Genomic DNA, 27,299 nt, shown 5'->3' with positions numbered 1-27,299 from the left:
GCACGTCAGATACATGCCTCACCGAGAAAGCAGTGGTCATGGAATCATGGTACAAGAATGCATTATCAGTTCCTAAATGACAGCGCGCAAAGACTACCAATGGAGCACTCGTCAGGCACATCACATCCATTTCCTCTTTCCTGGCCCTATCACTTCCTCTCTTGTTCACATACACTGTGGAGACTTCACTCAAACACAACAGGACTGCAACAGGGTCTGATCCATAGTGACCCTGGAGTAACCTGCCTGCTCTTTCAAGGATCTGTTCCAGTGCGGTAAGTAATTCTTGGCTGCGTGTGTGTTTTTTTTTCCATTGTGGTTTACTGACTTTAAAGTGCTGAAAGAGTAGAAAGTAGACAATGAAATGATAATTCTGCTGTAAAGCAATAGCGCAATTTTTCCATGTTTCTGCTATTTTAACAGCATGAACTTTGACACCAGTTTGGTATAAATAATGGAAGCACTTTCACCTTTCATGACCTCAGGATGCCCCAATGTGATTGGCATTCATTTTCTTTAGTGTAGTTGCTGTTGTAATGTAGGGAAACGCGGCAACCAACTTGCGCACAGCAAGCTCCTGCAAATAGTAATGAGATAATGACCAGATAATCTGTTTTTTGATGATGTTGGTTGAGGGATTAGTATTGGCCAGAACTACCTTGCTCTTTATCGAAATAGCATGGGAGCGTTTCACACCCACCAGGCTGACTTCACTGGCAGTATCAGCCTGGATTTTGTGCTCGAGTCACTGGAGAGGGATCGGAACCCACAATCTTTGGCCTACAAGAGACGAGAGTGCAACCCACTGAGCCATGGATGAATGTTCATATTCGCCATTTGGGTGTATAAACTGGCCGGATTTCAGTAGAAATGAAACACGTTCTATTATGACGTGTGATATGTTCCATCAGTTTACCACCAAGTGATGAAGGTGAAAATTACCTCCCCATGTCACCCGTATACTAGGCAACGAGGTGACCTCGCATGGTTGCATCTCAGTCTGTGGCCGTCATTTTGATCTCAGTGTTGCTGTTGTGAGGCGGTGAGAGACAAACGGAAGACCAACCATCCCCAAGGGAGTTGTCAGGCACACCTCCTTGCGACTAATCATAAAGCTGCGCAGGCCAATGAACCAAGACTGCAGCTAGCCTATCAGCTCCTTCAGCACAATTGTGATTATTGAAAGCATGAAGGAGGAGAAAAAAAATGGCAGTGAAATGGTTGGGCATGTGTTGCGGTGTTGAGTGAGGCAGAGCAGGATGGTCCTAGGCTCGCTCGCGGGTCTACGCACGTTAACAAAGGATGGCTGTCGGAGCGATCGGTCCAAGTTTCCTGGGAGTAGGGAAGCAGAGGGTTTGGAAATTGACTGCGGTTCTTAAAAGCTGGTCACTGTGTGAAAGCCAGGTGAAGATGGTGTTGGGCGATTACCACTGTAACAGAGCCTGCCACCGCTCTCTGGCCGTGCTCACACTTGGAGAATAGCTGCGTGGCTGAGATAATGGAGAGCTGTACAAAGGAAGAGCAAAGAGCGAGGGGAAGAAAGCTGGGTCAGTGAAAGGGGCAAAGTCACTGTACTGGGAAGGTTGCAGAGGCTCTGTTAGTGGAACCTGTTGCAATACACGCTTTTGCAATGCTGTTTCCTTTTTTTATTGAACCTATGATTCTAGTGGCAGATGTGACCATTGCCGCAATGATGTCACTGCGTCACCCACCATGTTGCAGTTGTCAACCATTGCACAGAGTGCTCACTTCACCATGGCAACAGTGCAACACACTTCACTATGGCAACAGTGGATCAAATTTCACCACCAAGGTGGGCATTCCTGGAAGAGAGGTGGCAGTGAATTAAACACGAACACAAAAAAAAGCAAAATACTACGGATGCTGCAAATCTGAAGTAAAAACAGAAAATGCGAGGAAACACTCAGCAGGTCAGGCAGCATCTGTGCAGAGAGAAACAAGAGTTAATGTTTCAGGCTGATGATCCTTTGTCAGAACTCCGACTATGTCTTCTCCTCTGGCTCGACACAGTGACCTTGGAGGTGTCCTACAGTTTTATCCTTGATGTCTTCCTATTCTCGCCTACAAGCTACCTCTTGATAATGTCATAATATGCTGACGACACCCAGCTCTACCACTCTAAAATCAACTTCAATTCCACAACTACCCGCCTACAAAACAGAAAGTAGGGATTAAAGGTAGTGGGGCTGAAATTGCCCCTTCCTTTATGGCCTGTTACCACCACAAATCGGCAGCCACGCTGTGGAGTGGCATGGCCGCCGACCTTTGGTGGAATGGCCACTCAAAGCCCAATTACCCTCCTGAGTTTTTCCGGCAGCACCCCGATCCCCTCCTTACCGCTCCGCTGCTGCCGATCATCACCGTGTAAACCACCGATCGAACCCCCCCCAACGGCGACATTCCCCTCGGAAAATCTTTGGCCCGCCCGGCGGTGTCAGAACAACCTTTTTCCCGGTGGTCCAGTGAGGCTGTGGCCTTCTGCAACGGCGGGGCGGCTTCTGTTAACGGGGAGGGCGCACTGCCGCTACCGCCATGTTTTGTTTTGTCGGACGACTGGTATTTCGGCACGAAAAATATGCCCCCGGGTTGAGCCGGGCTGCCAGTGTTAGTGTCAGTGCATCTGTTAGTGTCTCCAGGGAGCGCTAACGCGGCGCGAATGACTTTGCGAACGGGCGCGGCGTCGCTAACGACGCCCGCTAAATTCCGCCGGGAGTTTGGTGGCGGCGCTACGGCGTTGCGCCCCGATCTCCTGCAACTGGAGAGCGTGATGTCATCACCATGACATCGCCCCAGCACCAAAATTGGGTTTCGGCCCCTGAAGCAGTGCCGGGCGCTAACAGCGACAACTTCAGCGGACGCGTACCGGGTTGGCGGCCGCTACCGCGGGTGAAATTTAAATGGGAGGTGGCCGTCTGCTGCTGAAAAGCAGTTTTTAGAAGCTGCTCACTGTGTGAATGCCAGGTGAAGACGGTGTTGGGCGATTACCATCATAACAGAGCCCGCCACTGTTCTCTGGCCGTGCTCACACTTGGAGAATAGCTGCGTGACTGAGATAATGGAGGGCTGTACAAAGGAAGAGCAAAGGCCGAGGGGAAGAAAGCCGGCTCAGTGAAAGGGGCAAAGGGTCAGAGGTGCGTGGAGCAGCGTCGGAGGTGCGTGGAGAGGCATGAGTCCGGGGTCGGCGAGAGGCCTATAAAGGCTCAGCTTGTGCAGCTACAGGGAGAAGGCAAAAAAGAAGTAGAAAGAAACAGAGAGGTGACGTCACAGCCAAGGGGGTAAGTGATTGGCTGGTGATTCGTGAGTAGTTTTTCTTTTTTCTCTTCGATAACAGTGAGTCAACTTTAGCATTGTTGTTGTCAATTTAAGTTAATCGAAGGGTTAAGTCATGACAGGAGAGCTCGGTCACGTGATATGCTCCTCCTGTACCATGTGGGAACTCAGGGAAACTTCCAGTGTCCCTGACGACTACGTGTGCGGGAAGTGTATCCGCCTCCAGCTCCTGACAGACCGCGTTGCGGAATTGGAGCTGAGGGTGGATTTACTCTGGTGCATCCACGATGCTGAGAATGACGTGAGTAGCACGTGTAGCAAGTTGGTCTTACCACAGGTGAAGGGTCCACAGCCAGCTAGGAAATGTAAGACCAGCAAGAAGAGCAGTGCAAGGAAGGTAGTGCAAGGGTCCCCTGCGGTCATCCCCCTGCAAAACAGATACACCGCTTTGAGTACTGTTGAGGAGGATGACTCATCAGGGGAGGGCAGCAGCAGCCAAGTTCATGGCACCATGGCTGGCTCTGCTGCACAGAAGGGTGGGAAAAAGAGTGGGAGAGCTATAGTGATAGGGGACTCTATTGTAAGGGGAATAGTTAGGAGTTTCTGCGGCCGCAACCGAGACTCCAGGATGGTATGTTGCCTCACTGGTGCAAGGATGTCTCATAGTGGCTGCAGAGCATTCTGGAGAGGGAGGGTTAACAACCAGTTGTCGTGGTACATGTAGGTACCAACGATATAGGTAAGAAGCGGGAAGAGGTCCGACAAGCTGAATTTAGGAAGCTAGGAGTTAAATTAAAAAGTAGGACCTCAAAGGTAGTAATCTCTAGATTGCTACCAGTGCCACGTGCTAATCAGAGTAGAGGGAGCAGGATAGTTAGGATAAATACGTGGCTTGAGCAGTGGTGCAAGAGGGAGGGATTCAAATTCCTGGGACATTGGAAGCAGTTCTGGGGGAAGTGGGACCTGTACAAAAGGGACGGTCTGCACTTGGGCAGCACTGGAACTGATGTCCTAGGGGTAACATTTGCGAATGCAGTTCGGGAGTGTTTAAACTAATATGGCAAGGGGATGGGAACCTATGCAGCGAGATAGGGCGAAGTAATATGGAGTCAGAAACAGATGATAGAAAGGTAAAAAGCAATAGTGGAAGGCCGAGTAAACAAAGGCAAGAAACAAAAAGGGCCACACTACATCATAATTCTAAAAGGACAAAGGGTGTTAAAAAAACAAGCCTGAAGGCTTTGTGTCTTCATGCAAGGAGTATCCGTAATAAGGTGGATGAATTAACTGTGCAAATAGATGTTAACGGATATGATGTGATTGGGATTACAGAGACGTGGCTCCAGGATGATCAGGGCTGGGAACTCAACATCCATGGGTATTCAACATTCAGGAAGGATAGAATAATAGGAAAAGGAGGTGGGGTAGCATTGCTAGTTAAAGAGGAGATTAATGCAATAGTTAGGAAGGACATTAGCTTGGATGATGTGGAATCTATATGGGTCACGCTGCAGAACACCAAAGGGCAAAACACGTTAGTGGGAGTTGTGTTACAGACCTCCAAACAGTCATAGTGATGTTGGGGAGGGCATCAAACAGGAAATTAGGGGTGCATGCAATAAAGGTGCAGCAGTTATCATGGGTGACTTTAATATGCATATAGATTGGGCTAACCAAACTGGAAGCAATACGGTAGAGGAGGATTTCCTGGACTGCATAAGGGATGGTTTTCTAGACCAATATGTTGAGGAACCAACTAGGGGGGAGGCCATCTTAGACTGGGTGTTGTGTAATGAGAGAGGATTAATTAGCAATCTCATTGTGCGAGGCCCCTTGGGGAAGAATGACCATAAATATGGTGGAATTCTACATTAGGATGGAGAATGAAAAAGTTAATTCAGAGATCATGGTCCAGAACTTAAAGAAGGGTAACTTTGAAGGTATGAGGCGTGAATTGGCTCGGATAGATTGGTGGATGAAACTTAAGGGGTTGACTGTGGATGGGCAATGGCAGACATTTAGAGACCGCATGGATGAACTACAACAATTGTACATCCCAGTTTGGCGTAAAAATAAAAAAGGGAAGGTGGCTCAACCGTGGCTATCAAGGGAAATCAGGGATAGTATTAAAGCCAAGGAAGTGGCATACATATTGGCCAGAAATAGCAGTGAACCTGGGCACTGGGAGAAATTTAGAACACAGCAGAGGAGGACAAAGGGTTTGATTAGGGCAGGGAAAATAGAACACGAGAGGAAGCTTGCAGGGAACATTAAGACTGACGACAAAAGTTTCTATCGATATGTAAAGAGAAAAAGATTAGTAAAGACAAACGTAGGTCCCCTGCAGTCAGAATCAGGGGAAGTCATAACGGGGAACAAAGAAATGGCAGACCAAGTACTTTGGTTCGGTATTCACTAAGGAGGATACAAACAACCTTCCGGATATAAAAGGGGTCAGAGGGTCTCGTAAGAAGGAGGAACTGAGGGAAATCATTATTAGTCGGGAAATTGTGTTGGGGAAATTGATGGGATTGACGGCCGATAAATCCCCAGGGCCTGATGGACTGCATCCCAGAGTACTTAAGGAGGTGGCCTTGGAAATAGCGAATGCATTGATAGTCATTTTCCAACATTCCATAGACTCTGGATCAGTTCCTATCACGTGGAGGGTAGCCAATGTAACCCCACTTTTTAAAAAAGGAGGGAGAGAGAAAACAGGGAATTATAGACCGGTCAGCCTGACATCAGTAGTGGGTAAAATGATGGAATCAATTATTAAGGATGTCATAGCAGCGCATTTGGAAAGAGGTGACATGATAGGTCCAAGTCAGCATGAATTTGTGAAAGGGAAATCATGCTTGACAAATCTTCTGGAATTTTATGAGGATGTTTCCAGTAGAGTGGACAAGGGAGAACCAGTTGATGTGGTATATTTGGACTTTCAGAAGGCTTTCAACAAGGTTCCACACAAGAGATTAATGTGCAAAGTTAAAGCACATGGGATTGGGGGTAGTGTGCTGACATGGATTGAGAACTGGTTGTCAGACAGGAAGCAAAGAGTATGAGTAAATGGGTACTTTTCAGAATGGCAGGCAGTGACTAGTGGGGTACAGCAAGGTTCTGTGCTGGGGCTCCTGCTGTTTACATTGTACATTAATTATTTAGACGAGGGGATTAAATGTAGTATCTCCAAATTTGCGGATGACACTAAGTTGGGTGGCAGTGTGAGCTGCGAGGAGGATGCTATGAGGCTGCAGGGTGACTTGGATAGGTTAGGTGAGTGGGCAAATGCATGGCAGATAAAGTATAATGTGGATAAATGTGAGGTTATCCACTTTGGTGGTAAAAACAGAGAGACAGACTATTATCTGAATGGTGACAGATTAGGAAAAGGGGAAGTGTCATGGTACATCAGTCATTGAAGGTTGGCATGCAAGTACAGCAGGCGGTTAAGAAAGCAAATGGCATGTTGGCCTTCATAGCAAGGGGATTTGAGTACAGGGGCAGGGAGGTGTTTGTACAGTTGTACAGGGCCTTGGTGAGGCCACACCTAGAGTATTGTGCACAGTTTTGGTCTCCTAACTTGAGGAAGGACATTCTTACTATTGAGGGAGTGCAGCGAAGATTCACCAGCTTGATTCCCGGGATGGCGGGACTGACATATCAAGAAAGACTGCATCAACTGGGCTTGTATTCACTGGAGTTCAGAAGAATGAGAGGGGATCTCATAGAAACGTTTAAAATTCTGGCGGGTTTTGACAGATTAGATGCAGGAAGAATGTTCCCAATGTTGGGGTAAGTCCAGACCAGGGGTCACAGTCTAAGGATAAGGGGTAAGCCATTTAGGACCGAGATAAGAAGAAACTTCTTCACCCAGAGAGTGGTGAAGCTGTGGAATTCTCTACCACAGAAAGTTGTTGAGGCCAATTCACTAAATATATTCAAAAAGGAGTTAGATGTAGTCCTTACTACTAGGGGGATCAAAGGGTATGGCGAGAAAGCAGGAATGGGGTACTGAAGTTGCATGTTCAGCCAAGAACTCATTGAATGGCGGTGCAGGCTCGATGGGCTGAATGGCCTACTCCTGCACCTATTTTCTATGTTTCTATGTTTCTATGTATTGGGAAGGGTGCCAGAGGCTCAGTTAGTAGAACCTGTTGCAATACAAGTTTGTGCAATGCTGTTTCTGTTTTTTATTTCCAGTTTTTATTGAACCTGTGATTCTAGTGGCAGATGTGACCATTGACGCAGTGATGTCACTGCGTCGCCCACCATGTTGCAGTTGTCAACCATGGCAACACAGTGCTCACTTCACCATGGCAACAGTGCACGACACACCACCACGGCAACAGTGCAACGCACTTCACTATGACAACAGTGCAACACACTTCTGCACGTCAGTCCCATGCTCCTGATCTTTGGCTTCCCGGTGCAGAGCTGAGCGGGCAAGTCGGAGGACCTCCTTGATGGGTCTTTTTTTTAAATTTCAAAATATACTTTATTCATAAAAAAATCTGTACAGTACATTCAAAGGCATTTCACTACCTTTAGCTGCGGTCAGCAATCCCATACACAATTATTTGGGTGCTGACGGCAGTTCCGTTCGTTACATTTCCTTGTTTTCCAGTTCAAGTGCTGCTCCTGGGCCTGGAAAGGTGGCCATTCATAGGCCCCGGCACCGCGTGGCCGAGTGGGTCGTCCGGCCCGAGCGCCTGCCTCTCTTCCGCGGCTATGTTCGCATCCGGGCGTTCCTGGAGAGGGAGCGCGCGGTGTCCACTTGCACGCATGATGCTTTCCGTGACCGGTGGGCACCGGAGGGATGGAGAGCTTTGTCACCCTCCCCGGGATTAAATTTAACCTGATTGTAGAAGTTTCATTTAAAATTTGCATAATTTACTGTTTATTGGTTGTCCCACTTTAAGAAGAGGGCACTTGTTACCTCTTAATGATGGGGATGTCAGTCATTAAAAATACATACTTCACTATGGCAACTGCATCTTTTTAATGGTTTGATGAATTGTAATTGTAAAGTAAAGGTAAGGTTATTACTTAAGAGGAGTTCGTACATTCACTGTCCCCAAACTGGAAGAGAAGGACCAATTTGCTCTTCTGAATGACCAGCCACCTCCTCCGGTGCCCTCCTATGCTACGCCCTCCCCGATGCCAAGTGCGCGAAGCTCGGGGACTTGTCCGTTTTGAAAATTGAGACTAGCCTTTGGCTTTCCTCAGCCTCCTCCTTCAGAACTGTCCTCAGTCTCCCAGCCCCAACTTCAGTTGTAGCTTTCCTCCATCTTGCCTCATCAGGCTCACTTCCCCACAAAATTCACGTCTGGTACTCTTCATACCCTCCTGCAGAGACACCAAGCTACCTTTCCTGGGCCAAATGCTAAATGACTGTGTCAACAGCTTCCTTTCCACAGAAACTGTTCCCCACCCATCAATTCCATCAGCCTCACCCCATCCCATCTTCAACTGCGGCATCCTCATCAACTCAAAACTTGCTGTAACTTCAAATGTGTTTGCATCCGTTCTGTTGAGTCTGACCTTTTCATAGCATTGATACCATGCTGTGAATGTTAACATCCACTTTGACCTCATTAGAGCATTCGATAACATCGACAGTTACATCCTTCTCTACTGTCTCTCCTCCATAGTTCACCGTGGGGCCACCCTGGATTGGTTACACTCTAACCTTCCAATACATCTCCTACTATGTCTTCTCCGCTGGCTCGACACTGGAGGTGCTCTACAGTTTCATCCTTGACTTCTTCACTGTTTCTCGCCTACATGCTAATAACATCATCGCATGTTGATGGCACCCAGCTCCACCACTCCAACATCGACAAACACATGAGAGAGAAGGGCATGGAGGGTTATGCTGATAGATTTAGATGAGGAGAGACAGGAGGTGGCTCGAGTGGAGCATAAACACAGCTTTGGCTGGTTGGGCTGAATGGCCCGCTTCTGTGCCGCATATCCTGTGTAATCCTCTATAACTTCAACTCCGCAACTACCTGGCTATAAAACAGAGAGAAGGGATTAAAGATACTTACTATGGGCTCAATTTTGGCAAGGAGTTGCTCCGTTTTTTTGGAGCAACTTGATTTTTCTGGAGTATCTTAAAAATCCCCATTTTGCACATTCAATTTGCGCCAGTGTACGTGAGTTAGTTACGCTTTTTTTCGTTTTGTTTTTTTCTCTCAAAAGGGGGCGTTACCAGCCACCTACGCCAATTTTGTCCATTTAGGCCACTATGGCCAGCTAATAGTTACTCCAAATCTACTTAGGCCAGCGTATGTGGCCACTTCAGATAACCCTTGCAGAGAGTTAAGAAATCAGCGCAGGTAGGTACATCGGAGGCCATTCGGCCTGGGATAGGGACGGGAAGGGAAGCGGAGAGGACCTTGCACCAAGACTTGTAAAGCACGAAACAAAGCACAAAAAATAATAAGCATTCAAGAAGAAATAAAAAATAGAACTTAGTCCCACCTTCATCCGAAAACTCAGTCCGGGAAGGCACACACAGGCTGCAAGGAGCAAACTCACTGGACAAGCTGCAACAGGCTGCAGCAAGGGCAAAACACAAGCAGCTATGATTCCTTTTAAAAATGGCCAATTGCCAAATCTCGGCGCTACTGCGCATGCGCAGACATCGCGACCCGACTCCAATGCGCATGTGCAGACGTCCCAGCACTGTTTTCAACGCAGGACGCTGGCTCCGCCCCCGACTTGACTGGCCACGCTGCGTGATGACCGAGGAGAGACCAGACAGTGGTCAAAGTGAGGAGCGATATTTTCGGCGCATTTATCAACGGAGAAAAGCGCCGCATCTCCGGTAAGCGCGCCGAAAAAAGGGGTGGGCCAAAATTGAGCCCTCAGAGTGGCAAATGGTGAGAAATGGTGTTCCATAAGGATCAATACTGGGACCACTGATGAGAAGGTGGTGATGGGCCACCTTCTTGAACGGCTGCAATCCGTGTGGTGAAGGTGCTCCCACAGTGCTGTTGGGGAGGGAGTTCCAGGATTTGGACGCAGCGACAATGAAGGAACGGCGATTTATTTCTAGGATGGTGTGAGATTTGGAGGGGAACTTGCAAGTGATGGTGTTCCCATGTGCCTGCTGCCCTTGACCTTCTAGGTGGTAGAGGTCGTGGGTTAGGCTGTCCTCAAGCAAATCTAGTGATCCTCATTGCGGGTCCTCCTTAAGCTTTTCTGTCATAGTTGTCGATTTTTCCAATCAATATAGCTAGACTAATGCCTTCCTGCTCTCTTGTTAGTTATCTTACTTTTGGCTTGTTAAGATGCTAATCTCCATTGTGCCAGCAGCAAGCCAAGTTGCTGTTTATCAGAACTGGCAACCGGTGTATGATGTTTAAAAGGCCCTAGTATCCACAAGCATCACCATCATCTTGTGCAACACCTTTAAATCAGTCGTATCATGTGTGCTCATGTGGAAAACACAAATTGTGCATGTTTATACTCATTGTCTCATGGTATCTAGGGTGCGTCTCTGATGATATTGTGGTCAATGAAATCAGATCTGTGATTCACTGAATATTTATCTAGGTGTCTTTTCCCAGCACTTGGCATGAAAAACAAGTCGTAATCAACTATCATGTAATTGCAAAATGACAACATTATCTTGTAGACCAGGGAAATTCCAGTCTCACTGGGAGTCCCACATTTCAAATAAGTTCACTTCATTCTCGGTGATACCGTGACAACAGTCAATAAGGACACCTGTGGATTAGACTTTTCACTATTTACAGCAAAATCATAAATACTTGTACAAAGAATACCATGTTATAATTGTTTCAGACCTGGGATTCAAACTTAGAGACTGCCTGATGTGTTTGGCCCCAGCCATTTTGCATTGTGCAGTTGCTCATTGAATCATCAGTGGGAACTTAAGCAAAGTAAATAAATAGTGTTTCGACAGATGATTAGGTATTAAAGGCAGCACAGGCCAGCCCACACTGCGTTATGTGTGCTCACTAGGTCTGTGCGGCAGAGCTGGTCTCCAGTCGTCCTGGTTAACCCTTGCCACTGGACCAAGACCTAGCTCTGTCAAGCCCGTGTGGTGTCTGCTGTGCAACAGTCATCACACGTTAAAAAAATCCACGCACAGGAATCTTCCACCCCCTCAGTTGGAGTTCAGGACTGGAACAGCGGGCCCTTCATTGAAACATCTGTGAACTCATCCCTTTTGGTGTGGAAGCAATTCATCCTCGTTCGAGGTACCGCCTATGATGATGAGGTAATATAGTCCATCGCCCATGGGATTACGTGAGCGCACTATAATGAATGGAAAATTGGGCAGGTTTTATTACAGGTATGTTTTTTTTAAATTCACTCTTAGGATGTGGGCATCATTGGTAAGGCCGGCATTTATTGTCCATCCCTGGTCACCCTCATACAACTGATTGGCTCGCTCAGCCACTTCAGAGGGCAGCTAAGGATCAACCAAGTTGGTGTGCGACTCGAGTCACATATAGGCCCAGACTGGGTAAGGACGGCAGTCACTTGTACTGATACCAGCTATTTATTTCAAGGTAATTTTTTGTAACTGAATTCATATTCTCAAACTGCCATGGTGGGATTTAAACTCATGTTCTCTGGCTTATTGGTTCAGACCTCAGGATTATTAGTCTAATAACATACCACTACATTACCGTACCTCTTGGCAGGCATGCGATACACCACACCCAATCTTTCGCAATGCTCTCCACCCAGGCAATTATCTAATGAGTCAAACACAAATGACAAGTATCTGCATCAATGAATCAAATGTATTTTTTATTAAAAATATTCTGGAATGTTTGTTTCCAGTGTTTTGGGAATCGAATTTTCCAACTCTTAATTTTTCAGTGAAAACTATTTGCATCATCATAGGCAATCCCTCGAAATTGAAGAAGACTTGCTTCCACTCTAAAAGTGAGTTCTCAGGTGACTGAACAGTCCAATACTGGAGTTACAGTCTCTGTCACTCTGTCACAAAACCATTAACAACAATAACTTGCATTTATATAGCACCTTTAGAGTAAAACGTCCCAAGGTGCTTCACAAGAGCATTATCAATCAAAATTTAAAACTGAGACACATTAGGGCAAATACCCAAAAGCTTGGGCAAAGAGGCAGGTTTTAGGGAGCGTCTTAAAGGAGGAAAGCGAGGTATAGAGGCGGAGAGGTTTGGGAGGGAGTTCCAGAGCTTGGGGCCTAGGCAGCTGAAGGCACGGCCACCGATGGTGGATGGTTAAAATCAGGGATGCTCAAGAGGCCAAAATTGGAGGAGCGCAGATATCTCGGGGGTGGGGGTTGTGGGGCTAGAGGAGATTACAGAAATAGGGAGGGACGAGACCATGGAGTGTCAGTAATAATAAGGGGCAGGGTGTTTGCTTTTGGCGCAATCGGCTATTCTGGCGCCCAAATTGCAGCCATTTTAAAAAGTGTTTTTTTTCCCCCAAGTTCCTGCACAAACTCATCTGCAAATCGTCGAATGCAAAATCTGCCATGAGCCAGCAAGTGGGGCAATGTTATAAACCATCATTTCTTTTTTTAAATGTTGCTTTCAAAAATATTGCTTGATATAGTTAAGAGTGGTAACTTGGAAAAGTTTGATTAATACAGCTGAAAATGGGTTTATCAAAAAAAAATAAGTATTTTAAATCACAGTGTCAATCCAGCACCTGTGAGTGATCCAATTTTAAATGGCTAAAGATGACTTTAAAAAAACATGTTGAAAACTATTTTCTAGTTAGATTGGGGTACAATAATGAGTTCATTAGTAAATTTAAAAAAATATATTAAAAATCTTTCAGAACGTACCGATTACTGTCCTTGCACCCACAAACGCATGCAATTAGCGGAAACTCCCAATGGTGATTTATTCACCCTAGGGGCGTGGCCAGCTTTGTGGCAGGGGCTTGTTTTGTGGGCGGGGGCTGATTCTAGTGGGGTATTTTTAAAACTAGCACAAAAGATGGAGGAAACTTGAATTGCGCTGAACGCAAAATTCCGCGATCATTTGCGTCGGTTACGCCAACCTTGGGAAAATTACACCCCAGAAAAAACAGCGCGACTGAGCGCAGACTCCAGGCTTATATGTTTATTTAATTTTCACATCTTACCTTTTTAAAGCCCAGAATACTCAGAATGATGATAGGCAACACGAAGCAAATTGAAGCAATAGTTGGAGGCAGGAGCGGGGGTGGGGGGCAGACGGGGAGTTGCATTTTGCAGCAATTGCAGGGAGGTAGTGGAGTTTAGTAACTTTGGAGGTGGTTCTGGACTATGGCCATACTGCAAAGGGGCAGTAAATTCAATGGAAGTAAAAATCAGGTGGTTTCTATAACACGTGGTCGGCTTTACACTGTGGAGAGTGAAGAGGGGGGGCGTTGGGGGGTTGGAACCTAAAAACACTCGCACTTACCTTCGGTGTACTTTGCTTCCTCTGCACGCCAGCATGGCTGGACCGCACAGATTTCCCAGGCGGTCATTGCGGGCGCACTTCCGGGCGGACGGATCGGGCAAGTGGCCAAACTACTGCCGGTTTTGCAACGAGAGGCTTTGCACATCCGGCGCAGTTCTTTCTGGCGGTGCTGCTGAGCGCCCGCTGCAAAACCCGACCCGAGAATTGCGCCGGGGCAGGGGAGACCTGAACCTTGCCTTTCACACTGCTCCGGAGCGAAACCCGGAGTGTAAAGGATTGGAAAATCCAACCCTATGTTGACTGAGAGATGAATATCGGCCAGGACCTCAGGGAGAACTCTGCTCTTCTTCGAAATAGTGCTGTGGGATCTTTTACATCCATCTGAGAGAGCATGGTTAATGTAAGGCAGTGCCTCTGACAGTGCAACAATCCCTCAGTAATGCACTGGAGTTTCAACCTAGATTTTGTGCTCAAGCCACTGGAGTGGAACTTGAATCTTTTGACTCAGGGGCAAGAATGCTACCCACTAAACGATGACTGGCAGTGACACGAAGGGGGAAACCTGGTAAAGAGGAGAACCCTCCCTTCGTCCGCCCATTGCCTCATGCTGCCATGTGCAAAGGCTCATTCTAAATTTTCCAAACATTGACAGTTCTTGTGCCAGGAGGGTGGGCTTTAAATTCCTGAGGCATTGGGACTGCTTCTGGGGGAGATGGCACCTCAACAGCGCCAGGACCAATATCCTCGCAGTGAGTTTTGCTAGTGCTGTTTGGGAGAGTTTAAACTAGCTTGGCAGGGGGATGGGAACCTGGGAACAAATTCAATAGGGAAGGAAGTAAAGCTAAAATTGGATAGCAAGAATTTAAAAAGTGACTCTGTAAGGCAAAGGAAACAAGGGTTAGAAAACAATAATCAAGGAGGTCTTCCTGTGCTAAATGGTATATACTTTAATGCAAGGATTATAGCGAATAAGGTGGATAAGCTAAGAGCGCAGGTAGATACATAGAAGTTTGATATTATAGCCATTAAAGAGACATGGGTGAAAGAGGGGCAGGTTTGGCAGCTCAATATTCCTGGTTACAGGATTTCTAGACAAGACAGAGAGTGGGGTAAAAGCAGGTTGGGGGCGGGGGGAGGTGGTCACGGTATTGATTAAAGAAACTATTACAGTGGTGAGGAGGGTTGATATGTCAGAGGGATCATCAAATGAGGCCATATGTGTTGAATTGAAAAGTAAAAAAGACCCCCAAACAGTGGGAGGGAGATAGAGGAGCAAATACGAAGGCACATTTCTGTGAAGTCCAAAAACCATAGGGCAGTAATAGTAGGGGATTTCAACTATCCTAATATTAATTGGGACAAATATAGTGTGAAGGGTATAGAGGGTATGGAATTATTAAAATGCATTAAAGAGAACTTTTTTAGTCAGTATGTAACAAGCCCAACATGAGAGGGGCCGGTTTTGGATTTAGTTTTGGGGAATGAAGCTGGGCAGGTAGAAGGGGTATTAGTGGGAAAGCAGTTGGGTAGCACATACTGAATAAAAAAGTTCTCTTTAATGCTTTTTAATCATTCCATACCCTCTATACCCTTCACACTAAATTTGTCCCAATCAATATTAGGATAGTTAAAATCCCCTACTATTACTGCCCTATGGTTTTTGGACTTCACAGAAATTTGCCTACATATTTGCTCCTCTATCTCCCTCCCACTGTTTGGGGGTCTTTTTTATTTTTCAATTCAACCCATATGGTCTCACTTGATGATTCCTCTGACATATCATCCCTCCTCACCGCTGTAATAGTTTCTTTAATCAATTCTTTGACCATAATTCAGTCAGATTCAAGTTAGTTATGGATAAGTACAAGAATAGACCAGGAATAAAAGTCCCAAATTTGGGAAAAGCTAACTTTGCTAAGTTGAGGAGTGATTTGGCCACAGTGGACTGGAAATAGCTACTTGTGTGTAAATCAGTGTCGGAACAGTGGGAGGTATTCAAGGAGGAGATCTGGAGGGCTCAGGCCAAACATGTGCCCTTAAAGAAAAAGGGTGGGAATAACAATTCGAGAGCCCCCTGGATGTCTAGGGACTTACAGGGGAGGATAAAGAAAAAAAGGGAAGCGTATGTCATATACCGACGGCTAAATACTGTAGAATCTCTGGAGGAATATAAAGCGTTCAGAGGTAAAATTAAAAAGGATATTAGGAATGCTAAGAGAGAACATGAAAATTTCTTGGCTAATAAAATTAAGGAAAACCCAAAGATGTCCTATAAATATATTAAGAGCAAGAGGATAATTAAAAAAAGGGTAGGGCCAATTAGAGACCATGGGGGTAATCTTTGTGTGAAGGCAGAAGATGTTGGTCAGGTTCTTAATGAATACTTTGCATCTGTTTTCACAAAGGAAAGGGGCAATGCAGATACTGCTATCGAGGAGGAGTGTGAAATTCTGGATGAAATAAACATCGTGAGAGAGGAGTTATTAAGGGGTTTAGCAGCTTTGAAAGTAGATAAGTCCGCAGTTCCAGATGAAATGCATCCCAGGCTGTTGAGCGAAGTAAAAGAGGAAATAGCAGAAGTCTTGACCATCATTTTCCAGTCCTCCTTGGATTTCGGCATGGTGCTGGAGGACTGGAGGACTGTTACTGTTGTACCCTTGTTTAAATCGGGAGAAAGGGATAGGCCAAGTAGTTACAGGCCTGTCATCCTAACCTCAGCGGTGGGAAAATTATTGGAATAAATCCTGAAAGACAGGATAAATCTACATTTAGAAAGGCAAGGATTAATTAGGGACAGTCAGCACGGATTTGTTAAGGGAAGATTGTGTTTGACTAACCTGATTGAATTTTTTGAGGAGGTGACCAGGGTAGATGAGGGTAGTGCGTACAATGTAGTGTATAGGACTTTAGCAAAGCTTTTGATAAGGTCCCACATGGTAGACTGGCCACAAAGGTTAAAGCCCATGGGATCCAGGGCAAAGTGGCAAGTTGAATCCAAAATTGGCTCAGAGGTAGGAAGCAAAGAATAATGATTGATGGATGTTTTTCTGACCGGAAGGATATTTCTAGTGGGGATCTGCAGGGCTCAATACTGGGTCCCTTGCTTTTTGTGGTATACATCAATGATCTAGATTTGAATTTAGGGAGTATAATTAAGAAGTTTGCAGATGACACTAAAATTGGCTGTGTGATGAGGAAAGTCATGTACTGCAGGAGGATATCAAAGGGGATAAGGGGTTATGGGGAGCGGGCAGGGAGGTGGAACTGAGTCCATGATCAGATCAGCCATGATCTTATTGAATGGCGGAGCATGCTCGAGGGGCCGTATGGCCTACTCCTGTTCCTATTTCTTACGTTCTTATGTTCTTATGTAATCTACTGGTCAAGTGGGCAGAACAGTGGCAAATGGAATTTAATTCGGAGAAGTGTGAGGTAATGCACTTGGGGTGGGCTAATAAGGAAAGGGTATACACATTAAACGGTAGGCCACTTAAAAATGTAGATGAACAAAGGGACCTTGGAGTGCTTGTCCACAGATCCCTGAAAGTAGCAGGCCAGGTTGATAAGTTGGTTAAGAAGGCATACGGAATGCTTGCCTTTATTGGCCGAGGCATAGAATATAAGAGCAAGGAGGTTATGCTTAAATTGTATAATACTCTGGTTAGGCCACAGCTGGAATACTGCGTGCAGTTCTGGTCACCGTATTATAGGAAAGACGTGATTGTACTAGAGAGGGTGCAGAGGAGATTGGATAGGCTTGGTTTGTTCTCCTTGGAACAGAGGAGGCTGAGGGGAGACCTCATTGAGGTGTATAAAATTTTGAGGAGCCTGGTTATAGTGGATAGCAAGAGCCTATTTCTCTTGGTGGAGCGGTCAATTACGAGGGGGCATAGGTTTAAGGTGGTTGGTGGTGGAAGATTTAGAGGGGATTTGAGGGGAAGCTTCTTCACGCAGAGGGTTGTGGGGGTCTGGAACTCACTGCCTGGAAAAGTGCTAGAGGCAGAAACCCTCACCACATTTAAAAGGTGCTTGGATGGACACTTAAAGTGCCGTAGCATGCAGGGTTATGGACCTAGAGCTGGTAAGTGAGATTAGACTGGATAACCTCTTGTTGGCTGGCGCAGATACGATGCTAAGTACTGCAGGGAATCAAATACGGCCAAGGTGATCTCCTGGACTATTTTTGATTGCTTGGATGGGTCGGAAAGTAATTTTCCCAGATTTTATTCCCCAATTGGCCTGGGTTTTTATCTGCTTTTTTTGCCTCTCCCAGGAGATCGCATGGCTCCAGTTGGGGTGGAGTATAAAATGTTGCGGTGCAGGGGGTGTCGCAGTTGTGTGGGGCGGACTGGTTGGGCCGGTGGCTCTTTACCTTTCCGCCATTGTTCAGTGTTCATAGGTTTATATGTAACCTTCAGGGCTGCTGACCGAGGGCCGTGCAGCTCTTTGTCGGCCGGCGTGGACACGATGGGCTGAAATGGCCTCCTTCTGCGCTGTAAATTTCTATGTTTCTATGCTACCATTCCCAGCAGTATCACTGCGCACTGATGAAGGAGTAAGCTGATCTCTGAAAACATCTTAATCCAGGATAATTACTTTGATAAATGTTTAAACAAGCTTCTGCCACCGCCTGACAGCAGAATGCAGATAACACAAAAATAGATTTGTTCGGCAGATTGGCTCGCACATGATGGTTGCTGAGCAGCCTGTGAGTTAAATTAAAGTTGACCAAAATGCCCATGTGGTGAGTTTGCTGACTCGAGGGAAGGGTCAGTCAGCTGTGAGACTTAGCTACCTGGTGGTGAAGGAGAACCAAACTCCCTTTATAAGTATCAGTCCTGTTTTCAGCTCTTTTAGTGAGTCCATTTTGAGATAGCTCTCATGCACCAGTAGAGGTCAAGCCAGTTTTGGAGAACTACTGCTGTACTGATGTGAAATCACCTGGGCCAAAAATTGCGCCAGCTGCTGTCCTCCGACCAAAATTTTTTTTACAAAAGTACCTGGTGGTCCCCGAGGAACGAACACTTCCAGTCCAAGGTCCAGATACACAGCACAGCGCAGAGCCCCATGCATCCCACGAGCGTAAGCACAACCTGGGATCATGTGGGCCTGGACCACCAATCACAATGTAATATTCTCATTGATAGTAATGGTGAGTTCCGTTTGTACGAGCTCCCAATACTAGCAACGAGAATAGCCCGAAAACACAGAAACACAACACAATAAATTTTTTTTTAAACCTCACATATGAAATTAGATGTTTTAGGAAAAAAATTTATATTTTTGAAAATATTTAAAAAATGGTTTAATAGGGTTAAAAATAAACTTACCTTAATGGACAGGATTTTTAATATAAAAATTAATTATAACATTTAATTTTTCTATCTTTTAAAACTCTTACGTTGGTAAAAGCAGGCCTTATGTGTTAAGGACATTCGCTGGGTAAGAGTTGGGCAAATAGCCCAATGTCCACCCGCAGAGACCCTTTACTTTTGTATGCGTTGGATCTGTCAAAGAAGTTCGCAAGTGCCGGATTTTGGTGCACATGCTTTGTGGGTCTAAACCAGGAACTTGCGGGGCCTCTTCGAGCCTGTGCGCACATTTTCTATTTCTATTTTTCTATTTTTGTTTTGATGTCCCAGATACATTTAAATAATATTCTCTTCTTTTTTTACATTTTCTTCCTTTCCATGTCTGAAGGTCAATGAGGGTCTTGCAGGAGTACCTTTGCTTATTTGTCAGCTGCCCTCCAGTACCCGGTCATCTGTGTTCCCAGATATGAGGATCTCAGAGATGAGATGGACGCTAAGCTCACCTGACATCTCCACACCAAGGTTGCCAACCCTCCAGGATTTCCCTAAACGCTCCAGGAATTAAACATTAATCTCCTGGACAATGCTGTGAGCAACACCCAGCACAAAAAAAATCACTGGGGCGTTAAGAAATGAATGGGCTGGGGTTCCTCACAATCCACGGACATCTATTATATATATCCTTTAGGAAGGATGTGAAGGCCTTAGCGAGGGTGCGGAAAAGATTTGCAAGAATGGTTCCAGAGACGAGGGACTTCAGTTACGTGGATAGACTGGAGAAGCTGGGGTTGTTCTACTTAGAGCAGTGATGGTTGAGAGGAGATTTAATAGAGATGTTCAAAATCACGAGGGGTCGAGACAGAGTAGATAGAGAGAAACTGTTCCCATTGGCGGTAGGGGTGAGAACCAGAGGACACAGATTTAAGGTGATTGTCAGGAGAACCAAAGGCGACATAAGGAAAAACTTTTTTACGCAGCGAGTGGTTAGGATCGGGAATGCGCTGCCTGAGAGGGTGGTGGAGGCAGACTCAATCGCGGCTTTCAAAAGGGAATTGGATAAGTACCTGAAGGAAAAAAAATTGCAGGGCTACAGGGAAAGGGCAGGGAAGTGGGACTAGCTGAAGTGCTCTTGCAGAGAGCCGGCACGGGCTCATCGGGCCGAATGGCCTCCTTCTGTGCTGTAACCATTCTAGGATTCGATGAATGGCTAGTTGGCTTCTCGAGCCCATTCTGTCTCCAGGAAACACACAATTTATCCTATCATGAACCCCCATTCATTAAATCTCCTGAGGAAAAGTTCCGCATACAAATTCCCTGAACCCTGCAGATATTGTATTATTTTGAGTCTTCTGTTCCTTCTACCAGTAGAGGGTAATCATTCAGCCATTACTCCCCTGTCCTTTAAAACACTCTCCCAAACCCAGTTTTGCCTTCCTACCTCCCTTCTTGAAATAGTTTATAAATGTTCATGTAATCTGTTTTTTTTTAATGATGTTGGTTGCAGGATAAATATTGACAGGACTGCCCTGCTCTTCTTCAATCACTTCACATCCACCTAAGAGGGCAGGCGGGGCTCCAATTTAACACCTCACCCAAAAGACCGGCACTCCCTCAGTACTCACACTGGAGTGTCAGCTTGGATGATGTGCTCAAGTCTCTGGAATGAGGGCTATCAACCCACAACTTTCTGACCCAGAGGCAAGAGTGATACTAACTGAGCCATGACTGACACACCCCAAACTGCTTGCAGTATTACTGTGACATTGTCAACAAACAGGTACTCGGAAAGTAAGGTACTCATGACATATTTTTGACGACTGTCACAATTGTGTTGCTTCCTCAAAAACAGTAGTTTTGATAATGATGAAATGAAGGAACTGACATCCGACACCAGTTCACTTGATAAAAAACTTGTGTAATTGAAATCATTTTAGACGGTGAGAAGCGGAAGAGCCGGGACTGATTATTCCCTGTATTTACGAACAGATATCAGTTCATATAAAATAGCATAACATAACGCACTCATATCTGATTGACATAGTGAGTTAGTTTTGCATCGCATTTGACTGGAAATCGTAACACAATGATGAATTGGTGCTCAGAAGTAATTGTCCTTAACCTTGCACAGGCACACAAATATATTATCCAGATTTTCTCTCTGGTCGTATAATGCAACAGATACCATTGTATTCCACTGGAGGCCACTGTTCAAAGTCTAGCATTAGAGAATGACAAGGACAGCGTCAAAAATGAAGCAGTTACAAAATACTTTCTCAATTTGAATTCTTTGTGCTGAGCATCTTAGTGCTGAGGAATGGAATGTTTTCTCTGGCGCCCAGTGTCAGCATCAAGAACTCCTGGGTCTGGTATAGCAAAGCTAGCTACAGAGTGAAGCTTCTTCTACTTTGCCCTAAGAAGAATCCCTGAATTTGGAAGACGACCTCCAACTGTCGCAGGGTGTGACTTTGTGTTCAATGTCCCACACCATTCCCTCCTGTGGCCTCTCTGAGGGAGACTGTCAATTACTGCTGACCGAGGAACAGTTTCGCGCTGTCGCTCCAGTCCCATTAGATTGAGGCTCATTTCACAAAGGACTCCCTTACGGCTGACAGAGCGGAGACTTTCATCACATCGCACCACGCGGACACTGCGCAAACGGGTCTCCGCTGTTGCACTAGAGGTTCTGCTGGTCTCCTGCCAGTAGGAGACAAGTGGAAGCCTCAAGGAATTTCAGGTCCGCCATGTTCAAAGGGTATTTAGAAGCGCAGATAACCCTGAGAGGGTACTTCCCTCCGTTAAAGAGTTGTTCAAAGAGAAAACCAGCAGCCAGCATTTCTGTTGCAATGGCAATGGAAGGACTTCCTTCACTGCACCATTGGTGGCCGTGCCTTGAACCGTCAAGGCCCAAAACTCTGGACATCCCTCCCTAAACCTCATCTCCTCTCGACCTCTCCCTCTCCTCTTTTAAGACCTACCTCTTTGACCAAGCTTCTGGTCACCTATCCTAATATCTCCTTACGCGGCTCAGTATCAAATTTTATCTGCTTACGCTCCTTTGGCGTGCCTTGGGGCGTTTGACTACATTGAAGGTGCTGTGTAAATGGAAGTACATCAAGACTGATGCTTGAGCGGTGAGCTGGCGGAGTGGATCGTCTGCCCATTATCGAATCCGGTTGATTTTCATTTTGATTGCTTTCGATGCCAATGAAAGTCGGGTGGGCTCCATAACAGGTGGGTGATCCATTCTGGCCCATTACCACGCAGGCAGTGACATTGAAAGTTACCCCCATTCGCTTGGGTGAGGTACCAGAGGGCTACTGGCGCTGATTAAACCGTAGCCAGCAAGGGTTGTGAAATTCGACATGGGCAGGGGCACTAAACAGGCACAATCGTTTCGGATGCCCGTCAGACCCTCCTGCCCGATACTCAGCTTCGCTGACATCAATGCGTTTCCTACATTACACACTTCAAAAAGTACTTCACTGACTGTAAATAAAAAGCTTTGGGACGGCCGGTGGTCGTGAAAGGCGCTATATAAATGCAAGCCTTTCTTTCTATCAATAGAACTAAATATCAGCCATGTTGTAGAATGGGTAGCCCCCTGCCTGTGCCCAATTTCCCCCCCCCCCCCCAATGACTTCATGAGTGAAGAGGAGAAAACTCAGAAAGATCTACCTATGCCATGGAAGAGGAAAGACAAAATGAGGCAGACTCCCAAATGAGATAGAATGAGAGGGTCCCTACTTATCAAGAAAAGATTCATTTCCAGCTGAAGGCAGCCAATTGTACACGAGAGGGCTGCCATCTCACTATTAACTGCGTCTTAAAAAGGATCTCAGTTCTCGGGTGTATCTCTCCATTAAGTTTTCTGGCTCGATGGCATTCCATTTGAGGGAGAGCCATGGAGTAAGAGATCTGAGCTCTACATATTGTACAGACCAAAGCATCCAGTCAGCCTCAACACTGACAGACAGTGGTACAAAGATTCATATGTGTTGCGCACTGTCTAAGGATAAGGGGTAAGCCATTTAGGACCGAGATGAGGAGAAACTTCTTCACCCAGAGAGTGGTGAACCTGTGGAATTCTCTACCACAGAAAGTTGTTGAGGCCAATTCACTAAATATATTCAAAAAGGAGTTTGATGAAGTCCTTACTACTAGGGGGATCAAGGGGTATTGTAAGAAAGCAGGAATGGGGTACTGAAGTTGCATGTTCAGTCATGAACTCATTGAATGGCGGTGCAGGCTAGAAGGGCCGAATGGCCTACTCCTGCACCTATTTTCTATGTTTCTTTTCCCATCCGACTGGGAAGTGAGCAGGGTCTGCATAGCTGGTCACAAAATAGCAAATGTATACCATGTATTAAAAACAATGAACCACCTCGTGCAACTGTTTTAAATCAGTCATCAGTTGCCAAAAGTAAAAGTTAAGTTAAAAAAATAGATCAATGGGATTAAAACAAAATAAAATCCCCTGGCACGCCAAGATACAAGACTGCCCTCACATTACATAACTTAATACTCGGTATTGAGCAGCTATGTAACATTATTGCTAAGGAGATGTGTAACTCTTGTAAAGGTTTGTCTGCAGCAGGAGTGGTGGTTATTTTTACCCCTTCCAGTTACACCACCTCTCCACCTCTTTCAATTCAGCATTGATTACTCTGTCGCAGGTGGCTATTCAGCCATTCATGCCTGCTCCGCCATTGTATTCGATCAAGGCGGAAAGGAACTTCAACTCCATTTCCCCACTTTTGCTCCATATCCTTTGATAACCTTAACAAAAGTTTTTTGATCTCAATCTCAAAAATTTCAGTTGACCTGCCCAGCATTCACAGCCTTTTGGCTTTGGAAATTCCAGATTCCCGCTACCCTTTGTGTGAAGAAATGTTTCCTGGTATTACTCCTGAATGTCCTAGCTCTAATTTTTAAGACTATGTCCCATTGTTCTGGATTCCCGCACTAGAGGAAATAGTTTCTTGGTATCTAGCCTATCGAATCCCTTTAGCATTTTTAATTGTTCCTCTTTCTAATCCCATGGGTACAAAGACTTTTCTTTAGTCCATGGACACTGAGAAAATTGTCTGATTCGATACAGGATATGAATAGAACCAGGGACCTGTCTGGTCTGCAACGCTCAATACCAAAAAAGAAAGTGGACTAGAGAAGCTGGGGTTGTTCTCCTTGGAACAGAGAAGGTTGAGAGGAGATTTGATAGAGGTGTTCAAAATCATGAGGGGTCTAGACAGAGTAGATAGAGAGAAACTGTTCCCATTGGTGGAAGGGTCGAGAACCAGAGGACACAGATTTAAAGTGATTGGCAAAATAACCAAAGGCGACATGAGGATAAACTTTTTAACGCTGCGAGTGGTTAGGATCTGGAATGCACTGCCTGAGAGGGTGGTGGAGCAGGGTATGTCCCTAGACTAGACTACGAACACTTGGTCAGGAAGTCTTCAGAAAAGTTGGGCATGAGAAAAAATTGGGAAGAAATAATAAATAAACAAACATAAAGAGGAATAGCTGATTTCTGAAATTCCCTTCATTTCAATTATGCATATGGGGTGGTTAGCCCTGTTACATAGAACTTACATCACAGAAACAGGCCATTCAGCCCAACTGGTTCATCATCATCAAAGGCAGTCTCTCGGAGTCGTGGAAGACTTGTTTCCACTCTAAAAGTGAGTGCTCAGGTGACTGAGGAGTCTAATGCAGGACCTACAATCTCTGTCACAGGTGGGGCAGACAGTGGTTGAAGGAAAGGGTGGTCGGGGAGCTTGGGTTGATGCACGCTCCTTCCGCTCTCTATTCTTAGTTTCTGCTTGTTCTCAGTGATGGGGCTCGAGGTGCTCAGTGCCCTCCCAGATGCTATTCCTCCACTTTGGGCGGTCGTGGGCCAAGGATTCCCAGGAGTCGGTGGATATGTTGCATTTTATCAAGGCTTTGAGGGTGTCCTTGAAGCATTTCCACTGCCCACCTGGGGCTTGCCTGCCGTATCGAGGCTCAGAGTAAAGCGCTTGCTTTGGGAGTCTCATGTTAGGCATGCGGACAATGTGGCCCACCCAACGGAGCTGATCGAGCATAGTTAATGCTTCAATGCTGGGGATGTTGGCCTGAGCGAGAGCACTGACGTTGGTGCGTTTGTCCTGCCAATGGATTTGCAGGATCTTGCGGAGGCAGCACTGGAGATACTTCTCCAGCGTTTTGAGATGTCTGCTGTATATAGTCCGGCTGCCCTTAAAAGTTTGTCACCATCCTCCGTCTACTCCACGATGACATGTAAGCTGTGATCCTGAACAACGGATCCACCACAGACCCAATCCATGTCTGGACTGGGGTCAAGCAAGGCTGTGTCATCGCACCAACGCTATTCTCGATCTTCCTCGCTGCAATGCTCCATCTCACTCTCAACAAGCTCCCCGCTGGAGTGGAACTAAACTATAGAACTAATGGGAACCTGTTCAACCTTCATTGCCTCCAGGCCAGATCCAAGGTCATCCCATTCTCTGTCATTGAATTACAGTACGCAGATGACGCTTGCGTCTGCGCACACTCGGAGGCTGAACTCCAAGCCATCGTCAACACCTTCACTGAGGTATACGAGATCATGGGCCTTATGCTAAACATCCGTAAGACAAAGGTCCTCTACCAACCCGCTCCTGCCACGCAGCACTGCTCCCCGATTATCAAAATCCATGATGAGGCCTTGGACAATGTGGACCATTTGCCATACCTCGGGAGCCTACTGTCAGCAAGAGCAAACATTGACGATGAGATCCAACACTGCCTTCAGTGCACCAGCGCAGCCTTTGGTCACCTGAGGAAGAGAGTGATTGAAGGCCAGGACCTCAAATCTGGCACTAAGTTCATGGTCTACAGTGCAGTAGTGATACTCGCCCTCATATATGGCTCATAGATATGGACTATATACAGCAGACACCTCAAATCGCTGGAGAATTATCACCAGCTCTGCCTCCGCAAGATTTTGCCGGTGTTTATACTCCACACGAACCTCCTCCCACCCCATTTCATCTAACTCTATCAGCATAACCATCTATTCCTTTCTCCCTCATGTGCTTATCTAGTTTCCCCTGAAATACATCTATGCTATTTGCCTCAACTGCTTCTCAACTACTGAATGTGAATTTTTTTTGCATCTTCTCCAGTGCCTATATATCCTTTTTATAATCTGAAGACCAGACCTATGCACAGTACTCCAAGTGTGGTCTAATCAAGGTTCTACATATGTTTAAGGTAATTTCTTTGCTTTTCAATTCTATTGTTCTAGATACAAAACCCCAACGCTTTGTTACAAAATAATTCAGCCAATCACAAAGTCAGTAAACAGGACATAAGCTGTGGGTTTGGTCAATAAGGAAGCTCAGGCAGTCTGTTGATTTTCATTCTTTATTTGTAATTATTTTCAGCAGCTTCTCATTATCAGCTCCTTACTTCCCTAATTTCTGTTTAAAAACTTGCTATCCCTGTGCAGACTGTAAATTTTAATTCTCGGGATGTGGGTGTCACTGGCATGGCCGGCATTTATTGCCCATCCCTCGTTGCCCTGAGTTTGACACAACTGAGTGGCTGACTTGGCCACTTGAGAATCAACCAAGTAGATATGTGACTGGAGTCACCTATAGCCTAGACCGGGTAAGGACGTCAGGTTTCCTTCCCTAAAAGACATAAGTGAACCAGTTGGGATTTTACGTCAATCCGACAGTTTCATGGTCACTTTTACTGAGACCAGCTCTTTATTGCAACAGGGCTGTTTATCATTCTACTCTCATCACACCGACTGCACAGCAAGGCTACTTGGGCTTAATAAGGTCAAACTGTTTCCTCTCGAGAATGAAAGTAGCAAACTAATAGGCAGCTTAGATCTGAATGGAATATAAAATTAAGTTGTTCTGCTTACTGCATTAAGAATTTTAGATAGAATCCCATTTAGTCCATTTCAACAAGGTGTTTCTTACACAAAGGCAAAATACTGCTGATGCTGGACATCTGAAATAAAAGCAGAAAATGCTGGAAATGCTCGGCAGGTCAGGGCAGCGTCTGTGGAGAGAGAAACAGGGTTACCGTTTCTGGTCGATGGTTACGGTAGTCAGTGCAGGGCACGCTAGTAAAACAGCAGCAGTTGGAGAAGGTCGCCAATTGCAGGAAAGAACGTGCAACGTACGAGGCAAGGCAACAGCAGAACTGGTTCTCCAGTTGTGAAGGATGTTGGAAAGTAATCCCTCATGCCTTCTGGCAATGTTCATTTC

At 45.8% G+C, this 27,299-nt stretch overlaps 1 protein-coding gene across 1 annotated transcript in view; it reads left to right on the top strand.

Annotated features, from left to right (window-relative positions):
* Window positions 1-202: 202 nt before the first annotated feature.
* The window catches only part of LOC139265418 (succinate receptor 1-like), a 40,339-nt gene continuing 13,242 nt past the window's right edge, over window positions 203-27,299 (top strand). Inside the window, exon 1 of the mRNA XM_070882416.1 lies at window positions 203-275. The gene's annotated coding sequence lies outside the window, so the exon portion shown is untranslated. The remainder of the gene's footprint in view (window positions 276-27,299) is intronic.

The sequence above is a fragment of the Pristiophorus japonicus genome, chromosome 6 (genome assembly GCF_044704955.1).
Source record: "Pristiophorus japonicus isolate sPriJap1 chromosome 6, sPriJap1.hap1, whole genome shotgun sequence".
NCBI classification, from domain to species: domain Eukaryota; kingdom Metazoa; phylum Chordata; class Chondrichthyes; family Pristiophoridae; genus Pristiophorus; species Pristiophorus japonicus.
The sequence above is the reverse complement of the archived record's forward strand: the minus strand, read 5'-3'. Positions and strand labels throughout refer to the sequence as shown.